Source organism: Giraffa tippelskirchi, chromosome 7, assembly GCF_054371585.1.
Source record: "Giraffa tippelskirchi isolate mGirTip1 chromosome 7, T2T-mGirTip1v1.2.pri, whole genome shotgun sequence".
Lineage (NCBI taxonomy): Eukaryota > Metazoa > Chordata > Mammalia > Artiodactyla > Giraffidae > Giraffa > Giraffa tippelskirchi.
In genome coordinates, this window is record NC_137281.1 from 136237556 (window position 1) to 136257379 (window position 19824).

At 39.3% G+C, this 19824-nt stretch overlaps 1 protein-coding gene across 3 annotated transcripts in view; it reads right to left on the minus strand.

Annotated features, from left to right (window-relative positions):
- WDR89 (WD repeat domain 89) overlaps nucleotides 1-19591 on the minus strand; it is a 45998-nt gene extending 26407 nt beyond the window's left edge. Inside the window, exon 1 of one of the 3 annotated variants that reach the window (XM_081509865.1) lies at nucleotides 19516-19591. The gene's annotated coding sequence lies outside the window, so the exon portion shown is untranslated. Of the gene's footprint in view, nucleotides 1-733; nucleotides 856-19515 lie in introns of those variants that run through there. The other 2 variants (XM_081509866.1, XM_081509864.1) reach the window with 2 other exon arrangements.
- Nucleotides 19592-19824: the final 233 nt, after the last annotated feature.

Consider the following 19824-nt stretch of genomic DNA (forward strand, 5'->3'; position numbering starts at 1 on the left):
AACAATAAGGAGGCAATTTTAGAATCCTGAACATTTAGTAGCCTCTAGATACCAATTCGGAGAAGGCAATGGCACCCTATTCCGGTACTCCTGCCTGGAGAATCCCATGGACAGATGAGCCTGGTAGGCTGCAGTCCATGGGGTTGCTACGAGTGGGACATGACTGAGCAACTTCACTTTCACTTTTCACTTTCATGCATTGGAGAAGGAAATGGCAACCCACTCCTGTGTTCTTGCCTGGAGAATCCCAGGGACAGAGGAGCCTGGTGGGCTGCCATCTACGGGGTCACACAGAGTCGGACACGACTGAAGTGACTTAGCAGCAGCAGCAGCAGATACCAATTAAAATAACTATCCTACTCAGATTGCTTAATATTGTAGCCATGGTCTTCTAACTTAGTTCAAAGAAAACAAGTTTGGAGAGATCAAAGTTTCCATATAATGGCCACTGGAGTTCTGTGTTATCCTTAGTAAGATTGGTCTATTTATGCACATGAGGAAAGACCATAAATTTTTTTAACATAAAACTGGCTATGATCCCTCAAGGTGGTGGTTGTGGGGGGGTACTTTAGTATATTCAGTACTAAAGGTATCTTTAGTACATTCAGATGACTAGATACAATTATCAGAAACAAGAGTACTTACCAGAAGGGCAACCCGTCTCTATCTAGATCCTGAATAAAGTAGGAGAGCTCAAACAAAAGAAGGCAGCTTGAGCTCTGAGGAGACTTACCAAAGTTAGAAAGGCTCACAGAAGGTAACAGTGCAAAGGACTCAAGTGCAGGAAACTCACTTGATTCCAGAGGTTCAAGTGGTTGGCTTCAGATCCCACTTATGACACCATGTAAGGTCAACCTAAAAGAAAAGAGGTAAGCTGAGGCAAACTTAAGATACCAAATGTGTGTGTATGTTAGTCGCTCAGTCATGTCTGATTCTTTCCGATCCCATGGATTGTAGCCTGCCAGGGTCCCCTGTCCATGGAATTCTCCAGGCAAGAACACTGGAGTGGATTGCCATTCCCTTCTTCATGAGATACCAAAAATCAAGTTTATTCTGGAGTAGCAGAGATATTGTAATTCAGGACATGCGGCTGCAGTGAGCTACAGGTGAGTCCACTGAAGAAGGTTAAGAATGGGTTGCATTCATGGGCAAGGAGTGGGAAAGAGGAGAGCCCAATTAGGGGCCTTGTGGAGTTAACTGGCTCAAAGATGGGGAGCAATTCATTGGTCAGAGGTTTCAATCTTTAAAAATCAGGCATTTATGGCAAATCAGTCTCTTAGTCTTCAAGTTTCATTGTTCTGAGAGCTAAAGTGTGAGATTCTCCATTTCATATCCTTTAGTTTCATTTTAGATTAAAACCTTTTATATAGTTTTATCCACGTCAAGCTGGAGGGACATGTGGGGGTAGGCAAAGGAGGATGTACAGTGGACATTTGGATGTATCAGCTTACAACTCAGGAGGAAAGTAGAGAATTGGATCATTGAATTATAGGAAATAGGCAGTAGTTAAAAACTAGGGAAGTGGATGAACCTCTTGAAGGGGAATTATACAGAATGATATACAACAGCAGGTCAAGAATGGAACCCTGAAACACCAGTTAAAAGAAATAGGCAGAGGAGAAATAAAAACTATAAAGGAGACAAAGAAAAAAGAAACAGAAGAACCCAAAAAAAGTAGCCAAATAAGTATTAACTGATCATTAATATCTAGGATCTTGAATCAGTCTCTTCACAAGCATTGCTTTATTTAGTCCTATCAATCAGTAACCCTAAAAAATAATCTTTTTATTACTGCTCTTTAGGTGAGGAAACTGAGACTTAGAGAAATAGAACTGTACAATAGTTAAGAGGATGAGTATACTGCCAGACTGTCAAGGTTCAAATTCTGGCTTCACTAGCTATGTGTTTCAGCTTCTATTCTTTAAACAGGGTTAACAGTTCCAACCTAATAGGGTTGTTTAAGACAACCTATTAGGGTTGTTATAAGATATAAATTAATTACTACATATTAAGTGATCAAAATGATGGCTGGCCCATAAGACTAGTAAGTGTCAGCATAGAAAATTTCAAAGAAATGCAAGTGTCAAATGATAAACTTGCAGAATAACTTATTAGATTTTACACACACACACACACACACACACACACACACACACACACACACACACACACACCCATGCTGTTAACAATGTGTTCGTGCTAAGTCGCTTCAGTCGTGTCTGACTCTTTGTGACCCAATGGACGGACCATAGCCTGGCAGGCTCCTCTGTCTATGGGATTCTCTAGGCAAGAATAGTGGAGTGGGTTGCCATGCCCTCCTCCAGGGGATGTTCCAGACCCAGGGATAGAACCTGTGTCTCTTATGTCTCCTGCATTGGCAGGCAGGTTCTTTACCACTAGCAGCACCTGGGAAGCCCATGATTAACCATGACAACTGACATCAAATTGAATATACATACTGTGGGAAGAACACCTTAACATTCTTTTAATTTCTACTGTTAATCAGTACTTAAAATAAGATTAAGCCAGAATGAGGCTTCCTGATACTGGAGAGCTTATAATCATGTCACCATATCTCTCATACAAAAGGCTATATTTTATAAATATTTATAAATTGATAGTTAAAGACATCTTTTACATTTCAAAGTCTAGGTTCACTATTTATTACTCTAAATTAGGTGAATATCCAAATCTGTTGAAATAGAAATCAAAGAGTAGTAAAAACCCTTAAACATAAACATTTATAGTTTTATGTTTGTGTAAAGATTCAATAGGACAGACCAGTGCTCTTAATCCCTCTGTGCCATATCACAGGAAGATAAGAATGTAGTTAAGTTCTAAACTCATTTCCTTTTCTCTGAACACAGTGAAAGATCCTGATATCAGAGAAATAACCAACAAAAGGCGTAATTCTTGAACCATCCTGCAAAAGCCGGATATTAAGAGAAAAAAAAATTCCACTTACTATATAGATCTGATGTGAAGGATAAAAAGTATTGAAAATAATATACTGTCAATTTTAACTTTACTAAACATGAAAACATTTAGCTTGGACTTAAACTATCAAATTCTTTTTTAATACTTGCCTACTTTGCTCTTGGCACCGATGACTAGCGCCATTAAGCAACAGGTGCAAAAATTAGAGAATGACGAAAAACATCATTCAGGACTTAACTACAAAGTCTCTAAACAGAAGAAATTTAAACTGTTTCCAGGACAACTAAGACTTTCTTAGTTGTTCTTTTCCTCTCTTCCCCTGGCAATATAAATTACTACCTCTATGTGAACTCCTAGCTTTTATCCTTAACCCTGATCTCTCATCAAAATTCTAATCATGTTTTTCTAATGTTTGCCTAGACCTCTACCCCTGAACATGCTGCCAAAACTTGAAATTAAATATACTGAAAATGTAACTCAAACATATATTCTTCATCTCTGTTAACTGCAGTCTTCTCAGTCACCAAGACTCAAAATCTCAGAATTACCTTTGATTAAAGGGAGGCCAAGGACAAGATTCTACTAGCTAATAAAGCCTACCTTGAAAATCGCCCTTCACATCCACCTCCTCACTGTTTGTCCTGCAACTGTATTCCTGTTTTCCATTACCTCTAGTCTGCAACTATAATAACTTCCTCCGTGCCTGATATGGAGCATGACAGGAAACACTTGATTCAACAGCTAACTGACTCCTGAACAAAGATTGCAAGAATGGGAAAATTTCTTACTTCTCACAGGAGAAACAGCATGTAAGAGTTTTATTTTTAGATGCCAACTTCATCTTGTAAAAAATATTGACATTCAGTATATCAGAAATAAAAGCAAATATATGATTTCACGAACATTTCTTAAGTTCATAAAACTAAATAATTTTCATAAAGTATGACATACATTCTATTGTTATTTCACATGGGCTGCAGACATTTGAACATGTGAATTACACAATGTATTTTATAGCAACCCTAGACTCAACAATATTTTAATAGGCAAAATATTTTCTCCACAATACAGCTGCTAAAAGAGTTGCTATTCTTCCCAAGAATCCTACATAATTTTCTTGAGTTATCTAGATAATACCCATGCTTTAAATTCTAGCTAAAAGTTCACCAGTACTACAAAGTCCTTCTTAACCTAAAGTGTTTCTACTTACTCTAAATGCCAAAATATCAACTGTTACTCATTTAGCAATCACATACTGAATATACTAAAATGTTATTTATCCTTAGTTGTACGTGTTATGTATTTATATTTGCTTCTCTCCCCAATGTAAAGTATAAATTTCTTAAGGACAGGAACTATATTTTTCAGTTCTCTAATATCAATCTTCTATCAGCTGGAGACTAACTCCACAGCATGCCTCAGGAAATCCTACTTCCCACGCTGCTGTTGCTAAGTTGCTTCAGTCGTGTCCGACTCTGTGCGACTCCACAGACGGCAGCCCACCAGGCTCCCTCGTCCCTTGGATTCTCCAGGCAAGAATACTGGAGTGGGTTGCCATTTCCTTCTCCAATGCATGAAAGTGAAAAGTGAAAGTGAAGTCGCTCAGTCATGTCCGACTCTCAGCGACCCCATGGACTGCAGCCTTCAGGCTCCTCCATCCATGAGATTTTCCAGGCAAGAGTACTGGAGTGCGAGAGGAGTGTAAAAATACAAACACGTACGAAACGCACTCAAGAGAGGCAGACAAGGTGGCAAAGATAAGGAACTACCCACAAATGTAAAACAATGACAGCCAAAGGAAACACACACACACACACAGACCAACCTTTAGAACCAGCTATCCCCTTTCTAGAGAAATTAAATAGTAATAATCTTATCAATATTGATTAAAAAAAAACAACCAACAACACATAACCACAGTTTTGAGGAGGTCAATTCACTCGACCTCCTAGAAAGCACCATCAAAGCACAACTGAAGAACAAGCCAGGATTTAGGAACATCACCCTATATGCAGAAAGTATTTAGCAAACAAACACCTGATGACTTGAGTGTAATTTAATAACTAGTCCTACACAGCCAACTTCAGAGCAAATATGTTCAAAATGCAACTCTTCCTTCACAAAACATGTTACAGGATCAAAAAAATTCAAAATTCCAGTATAAAGCACTAAATACTACTTGCTTTGATCATATGATATAAACATGTTTTTGATGCCAAAAAAATACATCCAAATTATAATCTTTCAGAATTTTTAAAAATAAACTGATGATTCACAAATTGCATCCTTCCTATTTTTAGAATGGCTCAGGGCATTTGTGTGATTTTCAAGCTCCTTTCTTAGCTCCTAAGAAATAACTTCAGTTCAACTTTACAATTGCAGGGCAGGGTGGGGGAGGGTAAGTTTAGAAAGAATAAAATGGCTCTGCAAAAATAATTCAGTGCTACATGAAAAACAAATTAATGACAGGCTAATGAAGTCAAATGTTTTAAAACAAACTAACCACTATGAAAAATTTAGTTTCAATATCTATTCTCCTTTCTTGAAAATAGATGCCTGTCATGCATGCTGCAGGACTGAAGGATTCATGAAAAAAGAGAAACAGTCTTACAGAACTAGAACCAACATAAAAATACTCTAACAAGCAGCCAAGAGTTGGAAACACAATGGAAAATGAAGAACATGTCTCTGGGATGTACCTAGTCATTATGAGTGAGTTAAAAGGTGTTAATGGTAGAAAAGGAAACACACTTTTCATGGGAAAACATCTGCACTAGAAGTGAGGGGCCTTACTTTTTTCTTTTTTACATGTGACCCTCAGAAAATCACAGACTCGGTCCGAATCTTACTTTCCTCACATTTCTACTTACTGTGTTTACCGAGTCTTCTGTATACATCAGTGACATTAACAGTAACTAAAGATAGACTGAACTCGTGTTATAATCCAGGCACTGTTGTAAATGCCTTATATGAATATCTCATTTACCCTCCCAGACAACCCTACAATGTAGATACACTTCAGTTCAGTTCAGTTCAGTCGCTCAGTTGTGTCTGACTATTGGCGACCCCATGAATTGCAGCACGCCAGGCCTCCCTGTCCATCACCAACTCCTGGAGTCTACCCAAACGCATGTCCATCGAGTCGGTGATGCCACCCAGCCATCTCATCCTCTGTCATCCCCTTCTCCTCCTGCCCTCAATCCTTCCCAGCATTAGGGTCTTTTCCAATGAGTTAACTCTTCGCATCAGGTGGCCAAAGTATTGGAGTTTCAGCATCAACATCAGTCCTTCCAATGAACACCCAAGACTGATCTCCTTTAGGATGGATCTCCTTGCAGTCCAAGGAACTCTCAAGAGTCTTCTCCAACACCACAGTTCAAAAGCATCAATTCTTCGGCACTCAGCTTTCTTCACTGTCCAACTCTCACATCCATACATGACCACTGGAAAAACCATAGCCTTGACTAGACGGACTTTTGTTGGCAGAGTAATGTCTCTGCTTTTCAATATGCTATCTAGGTTGGTCATAACTTTCCTTCCAAGGAGAAAGCGTCTTTTAATTTCATGGCTGCAGTCACCATCAGCAGTGATTTTGGAGCCCAAAAAAATTAAGTCTGACACTGTTTGCACTGTTTCTCCATCTATTTCCCATGAAGTGATGGGACCAGATGCCATAATCTTAGTTTTCTGAATGTTGAGCTGTAAGCCAACTTTTTCACTCTCCTCTTTCACTTTCATCAAGAGGCTCTTTAGTTTCTCTTCGCTTTCTGCCATAAGGGTGGTGTCATCTGCATATCTGAGGTTATTGATATTTCTCCCGGCAATCTTGATTCCAGCTTGTGTTTCTTCCAGCCCAGCGTTTCTCATGATGTACTCCGCATATAAGTTAAATAAGCAGGGTGACAATATACAGCCTTGACATACTCCTTTTCCTATTTGGAACCAGTCTGTTGTTCCATGTCCAGTTCTAACCGTTGCTTCCTGACCTGCATACAGGTTTCTCAAGACACAGGTCAGATGGTCTGGCTTTCCCATCTCTTTCAGAATTTTCCACAGTTTATTGTGATCCACACAGTCAAAGGCTTTGGCATAGTCAATAAAGCAAAAATAGATGTTTTTCTGGAACTCTCTTGCTTTTTCGATGATCCAGCGGATGTTGGCAATTTGATCTCTGGTCCCTTTGCCTTTTCTAAAACCAGCTTGAACATCTGGAAGTTCACGGTTCACGTATTGCTGAAGCCTGGCTTGGAGAATTTTGAGCATTATTTTACTAGCGTGTGACATGAGTGCAATTGTGCGGTAGTTTGAGCATTCTTTGGCATTGCCTTTCTTTGGGATTGGAATGAAAACTGACCTTTTCCAGTCCTGTGGCCACTGCTCAGTTTTCCAAATTTGCTGGCATATTGAGTGCAGCACTTTCACAGCATCACCATTCAGGATTTGAAATAGCTCAACTGGAATTCCATCACCTCCACTAGCTTTGTTCATAGTGATGCTTTCTAAGGCCCACTTGACTTTACATTCCAGGATGTCTGGCTCTAGGTGAGTGATCACACCATCGTGATTATCTGGGTTATCAAGATCTTTTTTGTACAGTTCTTGTGTGTATTCTTGCCACCTCTTAATATCTTCTGCTTCTGTTAGGTCCATACCATGTCTGTCCTTTATCAAGCCCATCTTTACATGAAATGTTCCCTTGGTATCTCTAATTTTCTTGAAGAGATCTCTAGCCTTTCCCATTCTGTTGTTTTCCTCTATTTCTTTGCATTGATCGCTGAGGAAGGCTTTGTCTTTTTTTTTTTCTCTTTTTTTTAAATTTTTTATTTTATTTTATCTTTTTTTTTATTTTAGTTGGGGGCTAATTACTTTACAATATTGTAGTAGTTTTTGCCATACATTGACATGAATCAGCCATGGGTTTACATGTGTTCCCCTTCCTGGACCCCCCTCCCACCTCCCTCCCCATCCCATCCCTCTGGGTCATCCCATTGCCCCAGTCCTGAGCATTTGTCTCATGCATCGAACATGGAATGGTGTTCTGTTTCACATATGATAATATACATGTTTCAATGCTATTCTCCCAGAACGTCCCACCCTCACCTTCTCCCTCAGAGTCCGTAAGACTGTTCTATGCATCTGTGTCTCTTATTCTGTCTCGCAATAGGGTTATTGTTACAATCTTTCAAATTCCATATATATGCATTAGTATACTGTATTGTTTTTCTTTCTTGCTTACTTCACTCTGTATAATGGGCTCCAGTTTCATCCATCTCAATAGAACCGATCCAAATGTATTTTTTTTAATGGCTGAAGAGGAAGGCTTTCTTATCTCTCCTTGCTATTCTTTGGAACTCTGCATTTAGATGGGAACATCTTTCCTTTACTCCTTTGCTTTTTGCTTCTCTTCTTTTCCCAGCTATTTGTAAGGCCTCTTCAGACAGCCATTTTGCTTTTTGCATTACTTTTCCATGGGGATGGTCTTGATCCCTGTCTCCTGTACAATGTCACGAACCTCTGTCCATAGTTCATCAGGCACTCTATCAGATCTAGTCCCTTAAATCTATTTGTCACTTCCACTGTATAATCATAAGGGATCTGATTTAGGTCATACCTGAATGGACTAGTGGTTTTCCCTACTTTCTTCAATTTAAGTCTGAATTTGGCAATAAGGAGTTCATGATCTGAGCCACAGTCCGCTACCGGTCTTGTTTTTGCTGACTGTATAGAGCTTCTCCATCTTTGGCTGCAAAGAATATAATCAATCTGATTTCGGCGTTGACCATCTGGTGATGTCCATGCGTAGAGTCTTCTCTTGTGTTGTTGGAAGAGGGTGTTTGCTATGACCAGTGCGTTCTCTTGGCAAAACTCTATTAGCCTTTGCCCTGCTTCATTCTGTACTCCAAGGCCAAATTTGCCTGTTACGCCAGGTGTTTCCCGACTTCCTACTTTTGCATTCCATTCCCCTATAATGAAAAGGGCATCTTTTTTGGGTGTTAGTTCTAATAGGTCTTGTAGGTCTTCATAGAACCGTTCAAGTTCAGCTTCTTCAGCGTTACTGGTCGGGGCATAGACTTGGATTACCGTGATATTCAATGTTTGCCTTGCAAACGAACAGAGATCATTCTGTCGTTTTTGAGATTGCATCCAAGTACTGCATTTCGAACTCTTTTGTTGACCATGATAGCTACTCCATTTCTTCTAAGGGATTCCTCTACTTTATAATTAGGAAGTAAAGCTTGAAAGGGTAGGTGACATGCCAAAGGTCACTCAGCTCACAAATGTAGAACAGGGACTGGAACTCAAATTAGGCATCAGAGTCCACAGTCTTAAATACTTCCTTATACTACCTCTCAAATGATATAAAGAACATATTTCACAAAGCATTTTAAAATGGCCATTCAGGATTTCCCTGGTAGTCCAGTGGCTAAGACTCTGTGCTCCCAATGCAGAGGGCCCGGATTCGATCCCTGGTCAGGGAACTGGATCCCACATGCTGCAACTAAAAGATCTTGCATGCTGCAATGAAGATCCAGCGTAGCCAAACTAAAAATAAACAGTCTAATATAAACTGGTGCTATTATAATTCCTATTGGCACTAACAAAAATGAATTCATACAACCAAATGACATATAGTTAAAATATTTAAAACATATATATGTGGAAAGTCTTCATACTAAGGAAGTTTTTAAAAAGACAGTGGTAATATCAATGATGTGAAATCCAGTGCCAATCTTAGATGCCTAGATGTGCAAATTTCCAAGTATTTATAGGCTTAAAGAAAGATTTAAAATAATGTCAGGTGCAACATACAATTTAAAATATAAGCCATCATCTAGAGCTTCTTCTCTTCTTGCTATTATTTCACATTAATACTTGATGAATGATATGTGAATAAAATCGTCAAGGAAGGAATTTACTTAATAGTGTGTGTCAGCCAATACAGTATATTAACGGATTTATATGGAATTTAGAAAGATGGTAACGATAACCCTATATGCGAGACAGCAAAAGAGACATAGATGTATAGAACAGTCTTTTGGACTCTGTGGGAGAAGGCGAGGGTGGGATGATTTGAGAGAATAGCATTGAAACATGTATATTATCATATGTGAAACAGATCGCCAGTCCAGGTTTGATGCATGAGACAGGGTGCTCAGGGCTGGTGCACTGAGATGACCCTGAGGGATGGGGTGGGGAGGGATGTGGGAGGGGGGTTCAGGATGGGGAACACATGTACACCCATGGCTGATTCATGTCAATGTATGGCAAAACCACTACAGTATTGTAAAGTAATTAGCCTCCAATTAAAATAAATAAATTAAAAAAAAATAGTGTATGTCAGGCACTGTTTCAAGCATTTCACAAATATTTACTCATTTAACTCTCCTAACAGCCTACAAAGTACTTATAATTGGAGGCAGTATTCAACTCAGGTAGTTTAGTTTAAGAATCTGTGCTCTTAACCTCACTAGCTCCGTTGAAATTTACGAAATGGTGATATTTGCAGATGACACAATACTATATGTAAAAAACCCTAAAGATGCCACCAGAAAATTACTAGAGCTATTCAATGAATACAGTAAAGTCACAGGATATAAAATTAATACACAGAAATCCCTTGCATTCCTATACACTAACAATGAAAAATCAGAAAGAGAAATTAAGGAAACAATCCCATTCACCAGTGCAACAAAAAGAATACTTAGGAATAAACCTACCTAAAGAGAAAAAAGACCTGTATGCAGAAAACTGTAAGACAGTGTTGAAAGAAACAAAAGATGACACAAACAGATGGAGAGATATACCATGTTCTTGGATTGGAAGAATCAATATTGTCAAAATGACTATACTACTCAAAGCAACCTACAGATTCAATGCAATCCCTGTCAAACTACCAACAGAATTTTTCACAGAACTAGAACAAACAATTTCACAATTTTTATGGAAACATAAAACACCCCAAATAGCCAAAGCAATCTTGAGAAAGAAAAATGGAGTGGAGGAATCAAACTTCCTGACTTCAGACTATATTACAAAGCTATAGTCATCAAGACAGTATGGTACTGGGACAAAAACAGAAATATAGACCCAAATATAGACCAATGGAACAAGATAGAAACCCCAGAAGTAAACCCACACACCTATGCACACCTTTCTTTGACAAAGGAGGCAAGAATATATAATGGAGAAAAGATAGCCTCTTCAATAAGTGGTCCTAGGAAAACTGGACAACTACATGTAAAAGAATGAAACTAGAACACTTCCGAACACCATACACAAAAATAAACTCAAAATGGATTAGACTTAAATGTAAAACCAGAAACAATAAAGCTCTTAGAGAAAAACATAGGCAGTACACTCTTTGACATAAATCACAGCAAGATCCTCTTTGACCCACCTTCTACAATAATGGAAATAAAAATAAACAAATGAAATATAATTAAACTTGAAAGCTTTTGCACAACAAAGGAAATAATAAGCAAGATTAAAAGACAACCCTCAGAATGGGAGAAAATAATTGCAAGTGGAACAACTGACAAAGGATTAATCTCCAAAATACATAAGCAGCTCATACAGCTCAATATCAGAAAAACAAACAGCCCAATCAAAAAATGAGCAGAAGACCTAAACAGACATTTCTCCAAAGAGACATACAGATGGCCAATAAAACATGAAAAGATGCTCAACATCACTATTAGAGAAATGCAAATCAAAACTACAATGAGGTATCATCTCACACCAGTCAGAATGACCATCATCAAAAAATCTACAAACAGTAAATGCTGGAGAAGATGTGGAGACAAGGAAACTCTCTTGCACTGTTGGTAGGAATGTAAATCGATACAGTCACTATGCAGAACAGTATGGAGATTCCTTAAAAAACTAGGAATAGAACTACACATGTGCATACGTGCTCAGTCGTGTCCAATGCTATGTGACCCCATCAAATGCAGCCCGCCAGCCTCCTCTGCCCATGTAATTTTCCAGGAAAGAATACTGGAGTAGGTTCTCACTTCCTTCCTGCCCAGCAAAGAGTCTCTTGAGTCTCCTGAATTGGAGGTGGATTCTTTAACAACTGCATCACCTGAGAAGCCCCAAACTACCATATGACCCACTGATCCCACTACTGGGCATATATCCTGAGAAAATCATAATTGAAAAAAACACATGTACCCCAACGCTCATGGCAGCACTATTTACAATAGTTAGGACATGGAAGCAAACTAGATGTTTATCAAAGGGTGAATGGATAAAGAAGTTGTGGGACAGATACACAATGGAATATTATTCAGCCATAAAAAGGAACAAATTTTAGTCAGTTCTAGTGAGGTGGAAGAACCTAGAGCTTGTTATACAGAGTAAAGTGAGTCAAAAAGAGAAAAACAAATATCGCATATTAACTAATATACATAGAATCTAGAAAAATGGTATTGATGAACCTATTTGCAGTGAAGGAATGGTGATGCAGATATAGAGAATGGACTTGTGGACACAGTGTGGGAAGGAGAGGGTGGGATGAATGGAGAATGTAACATCAACATATATACACTACCATATGTAAAACAGATAGCTGGTGAGAAGTTGCTATGCAATACAGGAAGCCCAGCCTGCTGCTCTGTGATGATCTAGAGAGGTGGGATGGGGGTGGGTGGGAGGGAGGCTCAAGAAGGAGGTGATATATATATATATATATAATTATGGCTAAATTGCATTGTTGTACGGCAGAAACCAACACAACATTGTAAAGCAATTTTCCTCCAATTAAATAATAATAATAAAAAAGAAATAGTGAAACTCTTTTTTTAAAAAGCCAATAAAAAGTAACAATGATCAGAATGAACATCCACAGAGAGAATGGCACCATCACTTACCTCAGTATATATACCAATACAAAGGACCATGTAAAAGAAATATATTAACTGATAAGAGAAACTAAACTACACTACCAGGGAAACAATTTTAACTATAGTGGCACAGAGGTTTCTTTTAATTTTCCTATAAAATTCTATTGTTAGCAAAGCAATGAAATTTGGAGACAAATATTAACTAACACTAATATTAACTTAAAAGACTTGACAGACAGCATTTTTATTGTATTTTGGTCCAGTCAACTTATGAAACAGCAAAATGTCAAAAATCACATGAACTAGTGGAGTTCACAATAGAACTAGTGTTATATTTGAACTCTTTTAAGGTACTATCGATAGATACTTAATATAGCTACTACTTTATGAAAGAACCACATTTTTCTAAGGACTACAGTATTCGTCATTTCATCTATTTCTCACAACCCTGAAATAGGACAAATACTATTATCCTTATTTTAGTAAGTAAACTGAAGCTCAGAGAAATTAAATATTTAATATGATCTAGATAGATCTGACTCCCAAGTGCTTCTTTTATCATATTATGCCAAAATTTTAAGCTTTATACTTTTCAAGTTGCTTTATAGCCAAGAAAATTTGTAAAATGTACAGTAGAAAACATAATGAAGTTTTATGGTCTACTTGCTAAAAATCTCATTATTGTATGATGTACAAGTTATCTAACTGAAATGATGAACTAGTTAATTCAGCTAAAATAAACTTGGAACCCAAGAAAAATCTGCATTTAAAGCTAAGTGAGGACTTCCCTGGTGACCTAGTTGTTAAGACTCTATGCTTCTAATGCAGGGCAACTAAGATCTCATACGCTGCGTGGCATGGCCACAAAATAAAAAATAAATAAAATGAAGCTAAATTTTAAATGCATAAATGTAAAATAATATAACTCTACAATAATACTATTTTCTAGGATTCAATAATAATAAAAAAAACACTTCTATCATTCATCTCAATCAATTAAATGTTAGCTTCCCAGAGATTATCAGTTTCAAAGATAGTTTCAACAATATTCACTCCTCTATATTTACTTCATATGAATTACTACAGGGCAAAGAAACAGAGAAGACTAGTGAACCAAAGGGAAGCATTTAGTAAGTGAAATACCTTCCATGAATGCTAAGTCGCGTCAGTCATGTCTGATTCTGTGCGACCCTATGGACAGCAGCCCACCAGGCTCCTCTGTCCATGGGATTCTCTAGGCAAGAATACTGGAGTGGGTTGCCATTTCCTTCTCCCAAGTGAAATACCTTAGGTTTGGATTTTTTAAAAATTCAAATTACTGGGAGATTTTTTTTAAAAAATCAGTTAAAAATTAACTACCAAGAAAATACCCAATAAATTGTACCTTAAGTGTACAAAAATATATTAGAGTCTAAAACTGTGCACTATACCCTCACAGTCCTAAGTTAGGAAGCAGACCACTCACACTGGACTTGCGAAGAAGGTAGCCTAAAACTAATTTTGTGATCAGTATCATGACATGCATTTTAAGGAATACAAGCACGAAAGAAGCTGAAAAATCATTTTTTGGAAAAAGTTATTTGTGGAAAAATACTGTGGAATTTTTTCCTCATGCCCACTTTATGAGAGTAGCTCAGACCTTGATCTGGTGCTGTGCTAACTGTTGATACAAGAGCCATGCCTGGAAAGGTCCAAGAGACTGTGGCTGGATACCTGCTCAAACAGAACAAGGATAAATGGCTGTACTGCAATGCATTGTTATTTTCAGGGCAAAGGATGTGAAATTTTTTCCTATGGACCTGATGATGGCACAGGAAGGGAGCCAGCTTAAAAAGGACTTGGGCTTCCCTGGTGGCTTAGAAGATCACGAATCTGCCTGCAATGCAGGAGACCGAGTTTTGATCCCTGGGTCAGGAAGATCCCTTGAAGGGAATGGGTGTTGGTGATGGACAGGGAAGCCTGGTGTGCTACAGTCCCTGGGGTCCATGACTGAGTGACTAAACTGAACTGAACTGAGTTCTTGAATACCGAATGACTACTTGGAGCTGAGTTCTTTCATATATTATCTTATTCCAATATATCTATACTTGGATGGTAACACACTCATCAGATTCTGTCTCTTGAGAATTATTAATTCCAACCAGACATGAGAGCAACAGATTGTTACCTTCTGAAGATACGAGTAAAAACTGAAGTCATCAGAGCTACTATCTCCTTGCTGGGGGGTCTGGAGGATATTAATGATGAGGGACCATCAGTCCAGTTCTCCATGAAGACTTTCGCATATTCTAGCCTTAGGAGGAATGAGACTGAGTATTTACTGACTTCCTTATAATACATCTCCATCTTCTGAGGTCATGCTTCTTAAACTAGGGGACACACCTCTGACTACAGTAAACTGGCTACAAGAAGCTACAAAATAAACTCTATTCTCCCTAGAACAGCAATGTTATGATATGGCAACAGTTCAAAACAGTATCAAACACAAATATTATGAAACTCACATGAATGCAAAACTCACATGAACTTTTATGGCAGACTAGAATTCAAAGAAATTTCACTTTTCTAAGGGATTAATTCAGGCTTTGTATCCACATTATCACAGGAATACTCATTTACCTCTTCTATTTCCCAGTGGAAAAGCTGAAGCACCAACCTAGGGTAACCAAGAAGGGTCTTTTCACAGCAATCCAGAAGTCACTTTATATTTTTTTCTCTCAGCATATCCTACTAGTCTTTATGCTGCACTAGTATAGAATCTATTTTACCCTTCTTTATACCCTTTGTGGCAAGCTAAATAATGCACCCCCAGAACATCCTTTCTCTAATTCCTGGAACTTATGAACGTTTCCTTACAAGTTAAAGGGATTTTGTAATTAAGCTAAGCATCTTGAGATTGACAGATTACTCTGGATTCTCTAGGTGGATTATCTGCCTACAAGACCTTCTAGAACTAACACCCAAAAAAGATGTCCTTTTCATCACAGGGGACTGGAATGCAAAAGTAGGAAGTCAAGAGATACCTGGAATAACAGGCAAATTTGGCCTTGGAGTACAAAATGAAGCAGGGCAAGGGCTAACAGAATTTTGCCAAAAGAATGCACTGGTCATAGTAAACACCTTCCTCCAACAACACAAGAGGAGACTCTCCATATGGACATTGCCAGATGGTCAATACCGAAATCAGATTGATTATATTCTTTGCAGCCAAAGATGGAGAAGCTCTATACAGTCAGCAAAACAAGACAGGGAGCTGACTGTGGCTCAGATCATGAACTCCTTATTGCCAAATTCAGACTTAAATTGAAGAAAGTGGGGAAAACCACTAGACCATTCAGGTATGAACTAAATCAAATCCCTTACAATTATACAGTGGAAGTGAGAAATAGATTTGAGGGACTAGATCTGATAGAGTGCCTGATGAACTATGGACGGAGGTTCGTGACATTGTACAGGAGGCAGTGATCAAGACCATTCCCAAGAAAAAGAAACGCAAAAAGGCAAAATGGTTGTCTGAGGAGGCCTTACAAATAGCTGAGAAAAGAAGAGAAGCTAAAGACAAAGGAGAAAAACAAAGATATATCCATTTGAATGCAGAGTTCCAAAGAACAGCAAGGAAAGATAAGAAAGCCTTCCACAGTGATCAATGCAAAGAAATAGAGGAAAACAATCGGATGGGAAAGACTAGAGATCTCTTCAAGAAAATTTGAGATACCAAGCGAACATTTCATGCAAAGATGGGCACAATAAAGGAAAAAATGCTATGGATCTAACAGAAGCAGAAGATATTAAGAAGAGGTGGCAAGAATACACAGAAGAACTATAGAAAAACGATCTTCATGACCCATATAACCACGATGTTGGGATCACTCACCTAGAGCCAGACATCCTGGAAAACGAAGTCAAGTGGACCTTAGGAAGCACCACTACGAACAAAGCTAGTGGAGGTGATGGAATTCCAGTTGCGCTATTTCAAATCCTAAAAGATGATGCTGTGAAAGTGTTGCACTCAATATGCCAGCAAATTTGGAAAACTCAGCAGTGGCCACAGGACTGGAAAAGGTCAGTTTTCATCCCAATCCCAAAGAAAGGCAATGCCAAAGAATGTTCAACTATCACACAATTGCACTCATCTCATGCACTAGTGAAGGAATGTTCAAAATTCTCCAACTCAGGCTTCAGCAGTACATGAACCATGAACTTCCTCTACTTCTGCTTTATTGACTATGCCAAAGTCTTTGATTGTGTAGATCACAACAAACTGTGGAAAATTCTGAAAGAGATGGGAATACCAGACCACCTGATCTGCCTCCTGAGAAATCTATATGCAGGTCAAGAAGCAATAGTTAGAACTGGACATGGAACAACAGGCTGGTTCCAAACTGGGAAAGGAGTACATCAAGGCTGTATATTGTCACTCTGCTTATTTAACTTACATGCAGAGTAGTACTTATATGCAGAGTATATCATGCGAAATGCTGGGCTGGATGAAGCACAAGCTGGAACAAAGATTGCTGGGGGAAACATCAGTAACCTCAGATATGCAGATGACACCACACTTACAGCAGAAAGCAAAGAACAAAGAGCCTCAATGAAAGTGAAAGAGAAGAGTGAAAAAGTGGGCTTAAAACTCAACATTCAAAAAACTAAGATCATGGCATCTGGTCCCATCACTTCATGGCAAATAGATAGGGAAACAATGGAAACAGTGAGAGACTTTATTTTCTGGGGCTCCAAAATCACTGCAGATGGTTACTGCAGCCATGAAATTAAAAGACACTTGCTCCTTGGAAGAAAAGCTATGACCAACCTAGACAGTATATTAAAAAGCAGAGACATTACTTTGCCAACAAAGGTCTGTCTAGTCAAAGCTACGTTTTTTCCAGTATTCATGTATGGATGTGAGAGCTGGATTATAAAGAAAGCTGAGTGTCGAAGAATTGTCGCTTTTGAACTGTGTTGTTGGAAAGACTTTTGAGAGTCCCTTGGACTGCAAGGAGATCCAACCAGTCCATCCTAAAGGAAATCAGTCCTGAATATTCATTGGAAGGACTGATGCTGAAACTCCAATACTTTGGCTACCTGATGTGAAGAACTTTCTCCTTGGAAAAGACCCTGATGCTGGGCAACATTCAAGATGGGAGGAGAAGGGGATGACAGAGGATGAGATGACTGGATGGCATCACCAATTCAATGGACATGAGTTTGAGCAAGTTCTGGGAGTTGGTAATGGACAGGGAAGCCTGGCGTGCTGCAGTCCATGGAATTGCAAAGAGTTGGACATGACTGAGCGACTGAACTGACTGATCTAGGTGGGACCTATTTGTAAACACAAATGCCCCATTAAGAGGAAGGCAGAGGGTGATGAGATCATGGAAGCACAGATTTCAGAGATGTGCTTTTAAAATATAGGAGCCACAAGTCAAGGAATATAAGTGGCTACTAGAAGCTGAAAAAAGCAAAGAAATGGGCTTCCTCTCAAGAGTCTCCAGAAGTAATCAGAACTCAGAAAAGCAGTTAAATGAGCTGAACTATTTTTGCTTTACAGCAGTGTAAGATAAAAATACAAATCAGACAAGTACCACTTCTGCATCCACAGGGAATAAAACCCTGAACCCTGGATAAGCAGCTAAGTGGGCCACATAGGCTTAAGAGGTATTTCAACTCAAGTGGTACTAGGCTGCATGTTATCCACTGCATGTTATCCACTGTATGTGTTGTGTCTGTGTATATAATATTTTAAATATATTATATATTGCATATTAAAGGTAGTCTAGCTTCCACGGGAAAGAAATTGAAAAGCAGAAAGAGTCCTATGTAGTTAACAATAGTAATTTATATTCATTATCTCATTTGATCCTCACAACTCTAGGAAGCAGTCAAGTCTGCTACTGAATTCAATTCTGCAGTGGAAAAAGCAGCGGCTGAGAGGGTGACTTGCCCAGTTAAAGGTTAGTAAATGGCTCCTACTCCGATGTCTTTCTACTAGATTGTTTTACCTCGACAACAGCAATCGATCTACGTCTAGGTATGTTGTATTAACTTCTAAAATAACTTCAAGTCAGAAAAGAAAACAAGACCAATATTTTACAAGCAATACCATATTTTAATTTTACGTGCATAGAAACCTAATGTCACACACAAGTGATTAGAAAGAAGCTGAAGGGAACGCGCAGACGAGTAATGTTTCTCCGCATGAATACGAGTCTCTACCCTTCTAGGTGTTGCTGTGTGGATTAAATGACATAACACACGTAAAGTGCTTATCAGAGCAGCTAGTCTCACAGTTCCTACTATATACTCCAGGACGTCTCTTCCCAGAGGAGAATCTGCTTTTCTGATCCCGAAAATTAACCAACCCAGGAGGTGGGGAGGAAAGAATGCGAGGGAAGGGAGTGCGCGTAGGGGAAAAATAGGTCCCAGCTACCGCTCCTTGAACACCTGACAAACAGGCGCTTTTTCACCCAAACAGGACGGCTTCGGCGACACCAACCTAACCCTCAGAAGGTCGGCGGAGCAGTGACAGCACGGGTATGACCCAGGGGCTCGGATCACTGCACCAGAAGTCCCAACACGTGGCTCCCTCCTCTCACCGCCTCCCCTAATTTCCCTCTGCCCCTAGTGCTACAGGCTCAGCGACTTCGGTTTTTTAGAGTCAACTGGCACTGTCGCCGACCGCCAAGATAGCTGCCCATCCCAAGAACCTTACCCACCCCAGGCCTATCAAATATACCTGACCAGGAAGCCCACGACTGGTGCGGGAACGAAGTCGAGCACAGACTCGGAGCCAAGCGGACGACCAGAACTCCACCCTCCAACTCTCTGACTGGATAAACGCGCAAAGGAGCCCGCAGAGGATTGGTCAACAGCAGAGAGGCGGGCCATTGCCCCGGGGAGGGGGAAAAGGTGGGGCGGGGAGGTGAGAAGAAACGCCGGGAGTTGGCCTCTTTCCGGATTGGACGAAAGCTAGACATCTGCGCAAACGTAGACCCAGCTTCCTATAGGGACGGGCAACATCGCCCTGTACGTTACGGAAGTACGT